This window comes from Sprattus sprattus (assembly GCF_963457725.1).
Source record: "Sprattus sprattus genome assembly, chromosome: 1".
NCBI classification, from domain to species: domain Eukaryota; kingdom Metazoa; phylum Chordata; class Actinopteri; order Clupeiformes; family Clupeidae; genus Sprattus; species Sprattus sprattus.
Genome location: NC_137920.1, coordinates 45,321,176 through 45,334,315, shown reverse-complemented (window position 1 = coordinate 45,334,315; position 13,140 = coordinate 45,321,176).

Genomic DNA, 13,140 nt, shown 5'->3' with positions numbered 1-13,140 from the left:
CAGATTTTACGGCACAAATCCATAAGGTTGTGATGGGATCTGACGTAACGGGAAAGAATTTCAATTGTGTACGCGGTTTACTGTTGAAAGGCACTATTTCATTGTTTAGGACAGATACGTCATAGCCTAGCCAATACGGGACATACGAGGCAAAATACCAAGATTGACTGACATAAACGGAGATTGTTGTGGGTAGTTTTTAGTTTTAACTTTAGAATAGAAGATTTCATTGTTAAACACGTTGCAAAACCCGGCTCCCAGGGAATGTTTGACGGCATAGAAAACGCGGAGGATAACCCATATAAGTGGGCTGGATCCCGGTTTGAAAATTATCCCAAAGTGTTGAATAAGAGGTTTGACGAGGTTGAGGAGGAGAGAGAGATATTGGCAAAGGAGAATACTTCACTTGTATTGCGGCTTAACAATCTTCAACTGAATGACACACTTCTGAAAATGGAGAAAGTTCAGTTGCAGAAAGATATGGGAACTCTTACAACTGATAACAACATGTTACGATCAACAGTGGAAAAATTGTTAGATGAGTTACAGGAAGTCAAGACTGCATATAATTACATAATGAAAACCAGCGTGCAAAAGGATAGCCCTGTCTCCAAATGGGTGTGTGATACTAGCAGTAATAACACAGAGAGTGAGGAATGTTGGGGAAAACGCTCAGATTTACAGGATAGTCAGTGCCAATATTCAGGTGTCACGGTAAAGTACCCAATGGCACCAATTACCTCCACCATTGTGCGGAATGGAGCAAGCGGAGAGGAGGTAATGTCACACACCATCAAATGCCTTACACCCTCAGAGTTGGAAGTAGTGGTAAAGAATGTTGGAAAATTTGAACATGGCAGACAGGATCCCGTAGAATTCCTCACCCATCTGGAGACCTGCGTAGACATTTACAGATTGACAGATTTTGATGCTTGTGTTGTGTTAAGCCTGTGCCTTCCGTCTATATTATCTAGAGCCTTAACAGATAAAGTAAAGAATAGGATGGGAAATAATCAGGACCGGAAAAAAGCACTACTGGAGGTCTTGGGTATTGCATCTGTCAATCTAGAAAAGTTAACAAAAATGTCAATGAGGAAAGGGGAACATCCAGCATCGTTTGCAGATAGGTTACTGGAAGCTTTCAGAACATACAGTGGTAACCCTGACATCATTACTGAGAATATTGCCTATAAATTTGCTTTGATCAACAAAAGTGATCCCAAGACTCGCTCTGCCATAGAAATGTTTGTGACTCATCTCTCAGACTATGGTGAAATTATTGCTAAAATGACACAATTTTACAATAATCAGGCCACTTCTAAGAAATCACACCCCACTGCAGCTATAGGATGTAAGCTTTCCCAGCAGAACAGGAGACAACGAGGGCCAGAAACCAGTTCTTCCAGTTGGCAACACAGAGGTAATGGCTTCAGGAGAAGCAATCCAGTGGGTGCTATATGCTATTCATGTGGAGAAGATGGGCACATTGCAAGACACTGCCCTGGTAGTGGGGGAAGGTATGAACATTTTGTTTGCTATACATGTGGGAAACAGGGTCACATTGCAAGACATTGAAAAGACAGAGTGGGAAGACATCAAGGCATTGACTGTCATTCCTGTGGAAAAGAGGGACACATAGCAAGGAACTGCAGAAATCAGAACAGATCAGAAAAACAGAATGTTGTTTGTTTTTCTTGTGGAAAGAGTGGACACATAGCCAGAAGGTGTAACTCTTCACAGACAAGAAGGGACAACTATCAAGAACTGATTCACAAAGTACATAGTCTACAGAGTCAACTGACATTGCATCAAGACAATAGACCACAAGAGGAACCTATTAACACCTGGCCAGACAAATCACTGCTTGAAGAGAATGGCTGTAACTCAGACACAAGCAGCCAAAACATTGGGATTCCAAATGATGCTGATAGTAGCACACGTTGAAAATGTGTGCTGTATCAAAAAGGGGGGAGTTTATATTTGTAATCCTGTTTTAATGTTGTGTTTTGATTAAGTTTGTGTTGTAATGCGGTGTTTTGATTATGTTTGTGTTGCTGATACCTGTTGGATGTGTGGACATTCTTGTGGGGAAAGGGGGGGGCAACGTTATTTCTTTTCTTTTATACAAAATTTCAGACACCAGATGACCAATCAAATGCAAAGGGATACCACTTGTGGAAATGGAACCTGTGGGGCCGGAGTCCACTTGGGTGACCAGAGCGCCAAGGGTCAAGAGGCTTGAGGTGTGGAAAAGGGCCACCACAAAGCAGAACTGGGACCAACAAGAAAAATCCAGACGGCCACCACACAACAGATTTCTACAGACCAGGGGCCGTATTCACAAAGCCTTTTATCTTACCACTAGGAGTGCTCCTAACTCGCGCTAAAACCTTTTACGTAGGAGTAATTTCTTAAAAGTGATTCACAACGGCTCTGAGACCTACTCATACTAAGGATAATACCAACTCCTAAGCTTAAAATAAAACCACCGTTGCTATGGATGACGTCGACTCTCATGCACAAGTTTAGAAGGGGTGAGGACGGTGATTGGTTGTTGACAGGCTCTCTCATTAAAAACTCATTCGTGACGTCCCTCTAACAATCCCACTATATCAACTGAAAATAAGAGAATAACCTAGGCTTCACATTAAGTCATATTAAATAGTTATGGACAGTGCAGTTAGCAGAATGCACACGCATGATGACAAGTTTGTGCATCCAACGGGAATGACACTTTGCACGTTAAGAGAAATAAAAAACGATCAATATAAAATATGGCAATTGCATGTAATCAAGGCAGTAATAATTAAAGCACCCAGCAAACTGTTAGGCTATTATATTTCCAGCCCTTGACCACTTCAAATATCAGCACATACGGCCCTTCAAGCGAAACGAACGTGAAACGTATAGCGAAAGCCTACTGGTCCCAGGACCAATAGCCACCGTCACCCCAGCGGCATCCAGCTGGTAAGTTCTTAAAAAACTGCTGCAGACCGCTCTCCGTTGAAATGCACGAGTCGAAAACGTCCTAATGTGTGGACATTCACTGGACATTCCTGCGATCGCCATGGAATTTACTTTGATCTTGTGTAATTGGCGATTGTCCAAAGGGCAAAGGCAACTGGATAAACTGTTGGATGATGTGGGGTCTACAGTGCGTTGATAGTTTGATGAATTAAACGGCTGACTGATTCCCAGTGTCGTCATTTGCGTTTTCCGCAAAGCCAAATAGGCTATATTTATGTTTCCAAACATTTCACTTCGGGACACATCGTTGTTTAAAGGCGTCATTGCATCCCGCGCTAATTCTACGACAATATTAATACCTTCACGGTTTAAGCAATGTCTTTTATCAATTCCAAGTCGGCTGCAGCCATCTTACGATTTTTTGTGAATAGGTCTTAGTGACTTAGGAGTCCTCATGAGGAGTTTTAAGCTGTCCTAGACTTAGGTGCTACTTTTAGGGATAAAATATTTTGTGAATTGCTCTTAGTAAAAAAAAATAGGAGTCCTACATTTAAGACTGACACGCCCATTATTTTTAGGAGTTTCTCCTAAATTCGCCACTTATGACCTACTTTTAGCCCTAAGATTCTTTGTGAATATGGCCCCAGGAATCCAAAGGACCTGAGACCATACATGGATCCGAGATCAACAAGCCCAGAGATTCACCTTAAGATATTGACTGATGGAACGAAATGGACCACAACTGATGAAGACAATAAAGAAAGCAACCCAATGAACAATCAAAGATCTCGACACTATTCAGAGCTTCATCTGCTGAAAGGTGAAAGGCACACTCAATAGAGTGCATGGACAAGAAAGACAATGAGAGAATCAGAGAGCGTCTTCTCTGAAATTTGAGAAAGTGATTTCTCCAGGACAAATGGTGTGCATATCCTTACCCGAACGAACACACAAAACACTCACATACAAACAAACACGGAAAGATGAAAAGAAGATGTATGCTATGATGTTTGATAACAATTGGGACCATTTACATTTATATTTACTTGTGTTTAGGATGTCAAATGCCTTTGTGTTTTTGCTCAATTATCTTAGACTGTCTCCTTGGCTGTGGTGGTTCTCAAATGCTTATCCAAACCTGAAAAAAGAGATATTTATCTTATAGTATCAAATTACAGAATGACCCCCTGATAGGTTACCTATTGGGCCTGGGAGATGACCAGTGTATACGAGGGTGATGAGTCCAATGACGGGTAAGACTCCCTAATGGCCACAGAGGGGGCAACCTAAAGCAGGGCATCACCGCCACTGGGCAACTCTGTGAAAGATGTGACTGAGAAAGAAAGTTGATGTGATGCTATGTATGGCGTCATAGCATCAAGGGGTGGACTGTAAGATTCATGATCAAGCAGCTGCTGTGACCACCAGAAGTTGGCCAGCGGAATACACAAAATGGTTATCTTATCATGGTCACAAAGGAAAAGGCCTCACACTGGATTTCCTCAGACACCTGGGGTCAGGAAGCAAACTGAGGTGTGAGTGACTGCAATTAATCATAGTTTGGGAATGGGGGAAGCCATTGAGAACCATCTCAGACAGAGAAACCAGATTATCATATACAACACAAAAGGTTGCCAGACCTGTTTGCATTACAAGCCTAGCTCATTTACATTGGAGGCCTAGGAGTGGTCTTAAAACAGTATAGTATATGCCTAGAATTGTGGATGCTTGTTATTCAGTCCTACACCGCTGAATCCGGAGTAAGGCTGCTTCATCACTGCACATTATTGGAATAAAGATTGCTGCATCAGAAACAAAGAAACTTCTATAATTTCTTACACTTGGCAGACCTCTCCAACCAACATCCATCCTAGGTCAAGGCATTGAGCAAAGGGGGCGTTGAGAGGGCCGTTTATTTGCTCCCTTACCTTGCGCACTATGTCTCTACCAAGCAGCAGGAGGATCTCAGCAGTGGGGTCCAACTCCGGGACGTGTTCTGCTACTTTGACTAGGTGAGGTTGATGAAGAGCGGCGATCAGCGTGGGGATTTCAGCTCGGTTGTCAGGTAAGTTGTTACATTCAATAAGCGGGGGGAGAGGGATTGTAACCTTCCCATTGAGTGCTTCTATCATAAAATCTTCAGCCCTTCTGCCAAACATTTCTACTGTGCCGGAACATGTTCTCAGTAGGTAAGGATATGACTCACACTGAATGTTGAACAGGTCAAAGAAACTGGACCTAGCCAATGACCAGTTGCTTTGGTCATCTAAAACGATGTATGCCTTGATGGCTTTATGTGGGCAGCTCTTGTGATACACCTTTCCTAGGCATATCTTGGAACATGAAGGCCCAACTTGTCCTGAACTGCAGACTTCAGTTGAATTTAAGCTGACGACCTCTGTGCTGTCGTCATTCTCTTCTCCCACCCCACCATTCTGTAACGAGGGTACAGGGGCTGTGTTTTGTGGTGCAGGGCCCGGATGCATAGCTGAGACATGGTTTGTGCTGTCACACTCTGGACATTTCACTGATGCAGTGCAGTCTCTCGCCAAATTACTATTTGAGCCGCAGCACCTAAAGCAGAATCCTTACTCTTTCAGGAAGTTTTTCCTGTCTTGAATATCTTTGGCTCTAAAGGCTTTGCCTTTGTTCAGTGGATGTGGCTTTTCATGTATTGGGCAACTCTTACTTGGATCACTGGAAGGGCTTGACTCTGCTGGGGAGACAGTGGTCTTATGAACTCCAATGGGGTTCTTGGTGCTTTGAAAATGGGAACTTTCAGCCTTCAAAGAAGGCCCACCAGCATTTAAAAAGGCAAAGCTGGGATCATTCCTTTTCTTTGACTCATAGCACATGAACCTAGTAAAGAACTGAAATGGTGGAAACCGTCCTCCATTTCCTTCTTTGTAATTGAACCCGCAGAGATTCATTTTTCCTGAAGTCCATAAGGCAGCTTAGTTACTAAAGGTTCAATGCCACGTGCAGTATCCAGTTAGGACAAACCTTGAAGGTAGCCGTCTTCCTTAGCACACTGCACTTCAATCAGCAGATCTGATAGCTCCCTTAGCTTCAGATTTTCTTCCGCCGAAACCCTAGGGAAATTGTCGAGTCGAGTGAAGAGGGCATTTTCAACTACCTCTGGCGCAGTGTAGTATTCCTGAAGACGTTCCCAGGCTTTCTTGAGTGCTATGTCTGGACTTGCTATGTGCACTGAACGTTAGCGTTTCACTTGGTTGCTGGATTCTTTGCCAAGCCATCGAGTCATTAAGTTCAGCTCCTTTGTAGCTGTGAGACCCAGGCCTTGGGTAACATTTTTATATGAGGACTGCCAAGCACGATCATTTTCAGGATGATCATCAAACTCATGCAAGCTTGCACTCACCAGGTCACGTCAAGCTAAATATTGCGCAAGATGTTCAGTTGTGTGCACACTTTGGTCAGTTTTCAGCTGAGGGAAAAAGTGCGGAGCAGAAACATTCAAGTCAGTGTGAAAGGTTTTTGAATTTACCTGAGCATCCTCTATGTGAAATATGTCTGACAGTTTGACTGCTGGCGGAACATAAGCATAGTTTGAGTAGGGTGACCATATCCATAACACCAAAAAGGAGGACACTATGCGGAATTTCGGAACACGAAATTTCGGAATCACGGAATTTCGTGGTGCTTTGGTAATTCACTATTATGCATATTAGTGTATCAGCAACACTGTAATTGCAATGCTGTTACATTACTATACCACAAGGTGGCACTCTAAGACCACAAATGGCCTGGCAGTCTGAACTCTAAGCTACCAGCAATATCAAAACAAATGGATCTCCGTATTAGCGTTGTATACACAGGCTAGAACAAGTATGCGAGAAATGACTAGTTATAGCAGCTATTGCTTGTAACCATTAATATAAAGAAAGTAAAGCTAGCAGATACATGAATTACACTTACATTGTCGGTAACGCACACGGCAACACAACGTTAATTGTATGCTAGCATGATACATTGAAAGCACGTCCACTCGCATTAGCAGAGCTGGCCCGAGAAAGAAGAGGAAAGTTTGTGCGCGTTTACCTTGACTGCTTATGTCAATGTCACAGCGACAGTAAAGCAGAAGCCATGCAATGAGTCTCGACTGCTTTTTGATATAAAGTCGTGTTCTTTTGCCCACTCTGGATTGAAAGACATCTGGCGTTTAGGCATGTTTCTTCTATGTGTGATAAGTCAATGTAGCCAGCAGCATATGTATGATGTAGCCAGCACATGGAGCCTTGTTTACGTTTTTAACCAATGATATAGGGTTAGAATTTTCGTGAAGCCTATCAGATATTAATCAGACACTGCTTTAAGCCAATCATGTGTTAGACTGCGTTCCAGCTAAATATTCTAGAGCGCGGTTCTTTAGGCCCAGTGCAACTCCAAAAAGGAGGACAAATATGCGTCCTGCTTGATGCTGCGCCGGACGCCGGACAGGGCATTGAAAATCCGGACTTTCCGGCCTAAATCCGGACGTCTGGTCACCCTAAGTTTGAGCCATCTACTACTATGTCCACATTACCAGTGTTATTAGCCTGTGGTGGCTCATGTGAAGAAACAGGAATCTGCCGGTATGAAGAAAAGGGGTTGTTTGAACTGAAACAAAAGAATACATCTCTCCATTGTGTGAGCTGATTCCCAAACGGCTACTTCGGCTTCAGCAGCTGCCTATTCACGGCACATGGCGAGTGTCTCAAGCTCAGTCTCTCTTCTTACTCTCTCCAACTGTGATTCAGCTTCTTTAGCTGCTTTGTCCATTTTAGATTTAGCTTCTTGTTCTGCATATGTAGCATGTACTTTAGCAGCTGCTGCTTTTGCACGTACTAATAATGATAGATGTTGCGGCCGCAACCTTCATCCACGCATGCGATATCTTCAACAAGTTCTTGTACTCAGCCAGCGAAGCATCATATCAAATAGGGAACAAAGCCACGGTTGCAATCAGTTTTTACATTTTTATCAATCTCTGTCAAGTAGGTAGCCTGGATACCAGCCTGAACTCCGCCCACAAAATGTTTGGTCTGGGAGATTCAGTCTTGACTTGAGCTAGTTGGGAGAGATTCAAGGCCTCGGAAAAGTGATCTGACCAATCAAATTGTAAGGGCGGGCTTTATACGTTGATGGACAGATGACCAACCAACGCTTGAGTTGATTAGATAGATAGACTATACATCGAACAAAGATGGCGCCGTCTCGGGAGCTTAGTGGGACATATTTTATATGATTTAAGCTATCTACACGACTTTTTTATGTCTACATTGACTCGGTTAGTTGTGTATGTGCAACACGAATGTTGCCAAGGATTGTAGGTCTTAACTGAAGCGCTCTAGACCAGGGGTCTTCAACTGGTTTTGTCCCAGGGACCACCATTCTGACTAGAAAGTAATCCGTGGCCCACTGATGTGCCTGCGTGCTCGCGTGTGTGCGTTCGTTTGTGCATGTGTGGGGAGAGGGGACACGTGTCAGTGTATTATCTGGGCATGGTGAAGTCCATATTTGTGGCGAAATGGTAGACAGCGACATTCTCATATCATTCTCTTGCCCTGTACTTATTCTTAAAAAAAAATGCTCTCACACAGGTAGTTTGAAAGTTTGCAAAATACACCTCATTGCTTTTGCAGCAAGCTCTGGAAATTCGATCTGGCAACTTATCCAGAACTTAGCACAGGCTACCATAGACTGGATAGGTGCAAGGCTACATTCTGTCAGCGTGAATCACCTTTATATTATTTTCGACATATTTTTCTTATTTCAGACATTTTCAAGAGTATTCTGGAAATGTGTTGAAATATCAAAGCAATTTTTTTTAAAATCGCGGACCCCCTGCAATACCGCCGCGGACCACCAGGGGGCCGCGGACCACCGGTTGAAAACCCCTATTCTAGACCATTATTGATAGGTTATTGCTAACGCGTAGACAAAAACTCCATTGAAACAAATGGTAGCTAGCTATAGCCTTGCTGCTAATAAGTACGTGAGCAGGCATATCTCACAGATATTGACAGCGCATTCATTTTGAAAGAGGAACAGAAAACGCGATCAAGGCATTGCCGATCAAAAATATGTTTTTGCCGTCCTTCTTACGGGATCCGGTAAAAGTTTTAATGTATCAGATGGTCATACTATGTTGCTCTGATTAGTTGTAGGTATCCAATTGAGCGAAGAGGCATTTTTTTTCCCTGGTTCGTTGAAACACGCCCCATAATCACAGCCCAATGGCTCAGCATCAGACTCATATTCTGACTAGAATTATGAGTATGACATCGTCAGGCTATCAAGTAGGGGTAAACGTGCATTAACAAACCCATGCCCCTGGGACATGATAGAGATAGCCAGGTCATAAGTTAAAGTTCAACTGCTGACGTTAGCGAGCATGCTAGGAAAACATAGATTACAGACAAATGTGTTCATGTGCAAAGTAAACAACAATCAATTAAACGTTACATGTAACTTATTAGCGACTGAGCTAGCTATATGTGTTCTAATGGATCTTCTATTAAAGTGTGAGCAGCAAGCTAACAATAATGGTCGAGCGCTTCAGTTAAGACCTATATTGGGTTTGCCCTGACAACATTCGTGTAGCATATAAACAACAAACCGAGTCGATGTAGACAAATAAAAAGTCGTGTTGACACGTTTTTTTCACATAAAATATAACAGACTCCCGAGACGTCGGCATCTTGTTTCGATTTTTTTGACTCCTCCCGCCCCTTTGGACAACGTAAGCTTTCAAATCACACACATGCCGAACTGATTGGTTCTCGGGTGGTTCTCATTTGCATAAAGTTAAAGAATCGCCAACTTGAAATCGTCTGCAGAGGCGGTTTCTTCCTCATGCCGCACAAACAGGTGGGAATCCACCTGCCATCCAATTCCAATGAGAGGGGCACGAATAACGCCTGGTCATATACTGTGTTGAAACGTGCCGTAAATCAGAATGAAAGCGAAGCGAAATTCGTGCAATGGAAGTGTATCAGTAACATGAGAAGCTGCAAGATCAAATATCAGAGGCTGGTTTATCTCATATTTAAAACCATCAAATCTGAGACCTTTTGAGAAACCTTATGTGTAAAAGAGAGAAATAAAAAAAAAAAAATACATTCACCAGTTTTTTAATGGTTTTTATTGATTCTCTAAAAAACTTAAGTAGTGGTGACCTGAGCTGCCAACCCTCCCGTTTTTCCCGGGTTTCTCCCGGTTTCTCCCGTTTTCCGCCGCCCTCCCGTTTTGTCATTTCTCCTGGTAATCTCCCGTATTTCACGAGTTACAAATGTATTTTATTAATAATCAAATCAAAATGTGTGTCAATGTTCTAAAGTTGCCATAACATGTATGAAACGCAAGCATGAGAGGCAAAGCAAGCGTCAGCCAATCAAATTGTATGGAGAGAGATATGTCTCAAAATTATTCGTAAATGCAAGTACCATGATCCACAAATGTTTCACGATTTACAAATGTGTTTTGCAATCCACAAAAACTAAATTCTTACTCGTGATTGGTAAGTTGTCATTTACATAAATGTGCTATGATTTGTACACATAGATGTCCATTCGTAAATATATCGTTTGTAATTTCTTAAAAAACGTTACATTTAGTGTGTGCATTTCTCATGGTCTGTCATTTGTAAATCTACAATTCGCGTGTGAAGTGTGGAATCTGCATTTGTGGATCGCCCAATACACCCGTGCAATCCTTCTTCCTGTGACGTAATTTTGAGACAAATTTTTCGGTTTTGAGACATGGCTTTCTGATCCACAAATACAAGCATTAATAAAAATGCTCGAAATGATTGTAATCCTGCAGAAAATACATTTACAGCACAGATCAGTAGAAAAATATCAGTATTTATTTGATTTTATCTTTACTTGTTTTTTACTCTCATGATGACGCTCTCGCATAGAAACGTGGGCGGGAAGCCAAGCTGTTGCTTCACTGAATGCGTTATTTGAAGTCATGAAAGGTGGAGAGTAGCCTGTAAGCAAAATACACTGGAAACATAGATTATTTGAAAACAAGTCAGTTCTAAATGTCGAAAAAAACATGCTGTGAAGGCTATGTTGTTATTGTACCACAGGAACTGCAATGAGCTCCTGCATGATATTTCTGTCTGTTTATTTTAATTGTGCTACTTTGTTTAAACCAATACATATAAAAAACAAACTAGAAAAAACAAACATGCATGAATAACAGTTTTATTACTACTTTTGGTGAGCATTTCTAAGCAAAAAAAATAAAACAGTTTTGAAAATCGTACCACAGGTAGCCTAACGCATATCTTGATATCGCCTTTCATGACTTCAAATAACGTATTGATTAAGCATATAGGCCTATTCAGTGAAGCAACAGCTTGGCTCCCCGCTCATGTTTCTATGCGAGAGCACCTCATCTGTCATCATGAGAGTAAAAAACAACAACAACGATAAAATCAAATAAATACTGATATTTTTCTACTAATCTGTGCTGTAAATGTATTTTCTATGCTCTATGAATGTCCTGTTCAAACAGACAGGAGACAGCGAGACTGTGAGGCAGCGACGAGCTGTGCCTCATCTCAGATTGCGCAGATTTACCGTCCAATACAGCCCTGGATTTAACATAATATGTTGAACGAACGAGTTGCAATAAAGTGCTCACATTAAGGAAAGTAAGGACTGCGTGCATGCGTGTAGGTGGCAGTGTTGTCCTCTGCCTTGTAGTCAGGTGGCTTAACAACGCAATCGTGACCAGGGTGATAAAAGCATGAAATTTGGCACACAGTTAGCTTTTACCCTACCAAATAAAGTAGAAGGGGCTCCCAAGTGAAACTGCTCGTTTTTTCGTTTTAAGGAGGTTTTAACACTTCCAACCCAGAGGGCTTTTTTTGACTCTGTTAGGAAGTCTGCCATGCCTGATATTTTTGTATATTTCACCTAACTAAAAACCATTAGGCAAAAGTGGAATTTATGATTATATTCTAGAACAACTCAGCAATAATAAAATGAGAGTAAAATAAATGTAGTAAAAAAAGTTTTGTATTAAAATTAAATCTAAAGACACTCAAATTAACTCTAGCTTTAGAGGTGCTCAGACTTTTTACAAAAAACACATTCTAAATATTTTGGAAGTTTTCTTTTTTACTCTGAACCTTGTAAACATATGTGTTTGCTCCACATAGGTGAGTTTAGCATTCAGAAAGTGTGTGTGATTTCTACACTAATTATAAGAATTTTACAAGGTGACACTTTTTTCCACCTAGACCACACATGCATATTGATGAAAGAGGTGTAAACTGCCCTGTGAGTGCCCCTCCCCAGTATGGCTCACCTGTCAATGGCCCTGGACTGTCATTGTGGCTATCTCTCCCCCACAACCATCAGCTTTGAAAGTACATACAAGAAATTGCAAACAAGCTTGGTGCATAAGAAGGTGAATTTAATAAGGTGCATAAAAGTAAAGGCATGGTAGGTACATAAAATAAGGTGCATAAAAGTAGGTACATAAAGGTAGGCATCATTCACCATGTCCTCGCTTGGGTCACTCATGTGCACATTCCATGATATGGTTTGGTACCTGTCTCTTACCATCACATCTGCCACAAAAGGGATGGACAAGATGGTGTTTCTCCTCCAGTAGTCAGAAATGTGATCCAGCTTGATCATGCACATGTAGAAACCAGTCCAATGTATCTGTAGAATTCAGCAACTCCAACATCCACACATTTGTACTTTACACCTCTGGCAATGCTCCTAGCAGCTTGCTTGTTGGTGTTCTGGCAGAGGGTTTCCACAGCATCCTCTGAAAAGAACAACTTGAAGAGGTCTAGAGGAGTGTGGTTGTCTGCTGCATTCAGCTGCACACCAGGCTCCCTTGCAGGAAAAAACCTCAGTGCTGATGGAGTTGCATCATTGTCACCCTCTGACTTCCATGACGACAGATCTGGGTTAGGCTGACAGCGTGCTCTCTTCCTTGGCGGTGTAGGTGCAATGTTCTCCAAGTTTCTGTAATAAAGTAAAATAAAATTAACTGTTGCTCTTTCATTTTATGTTCGGGTATTGTAACACATATCACTTTAGCGCTCTAACGACTACAGTTTCGATCACAAACACCTCCTAGTTTTGATTCACACCTACCATACGCGTCATAATAACACTAACGACTACCCACAGTAGT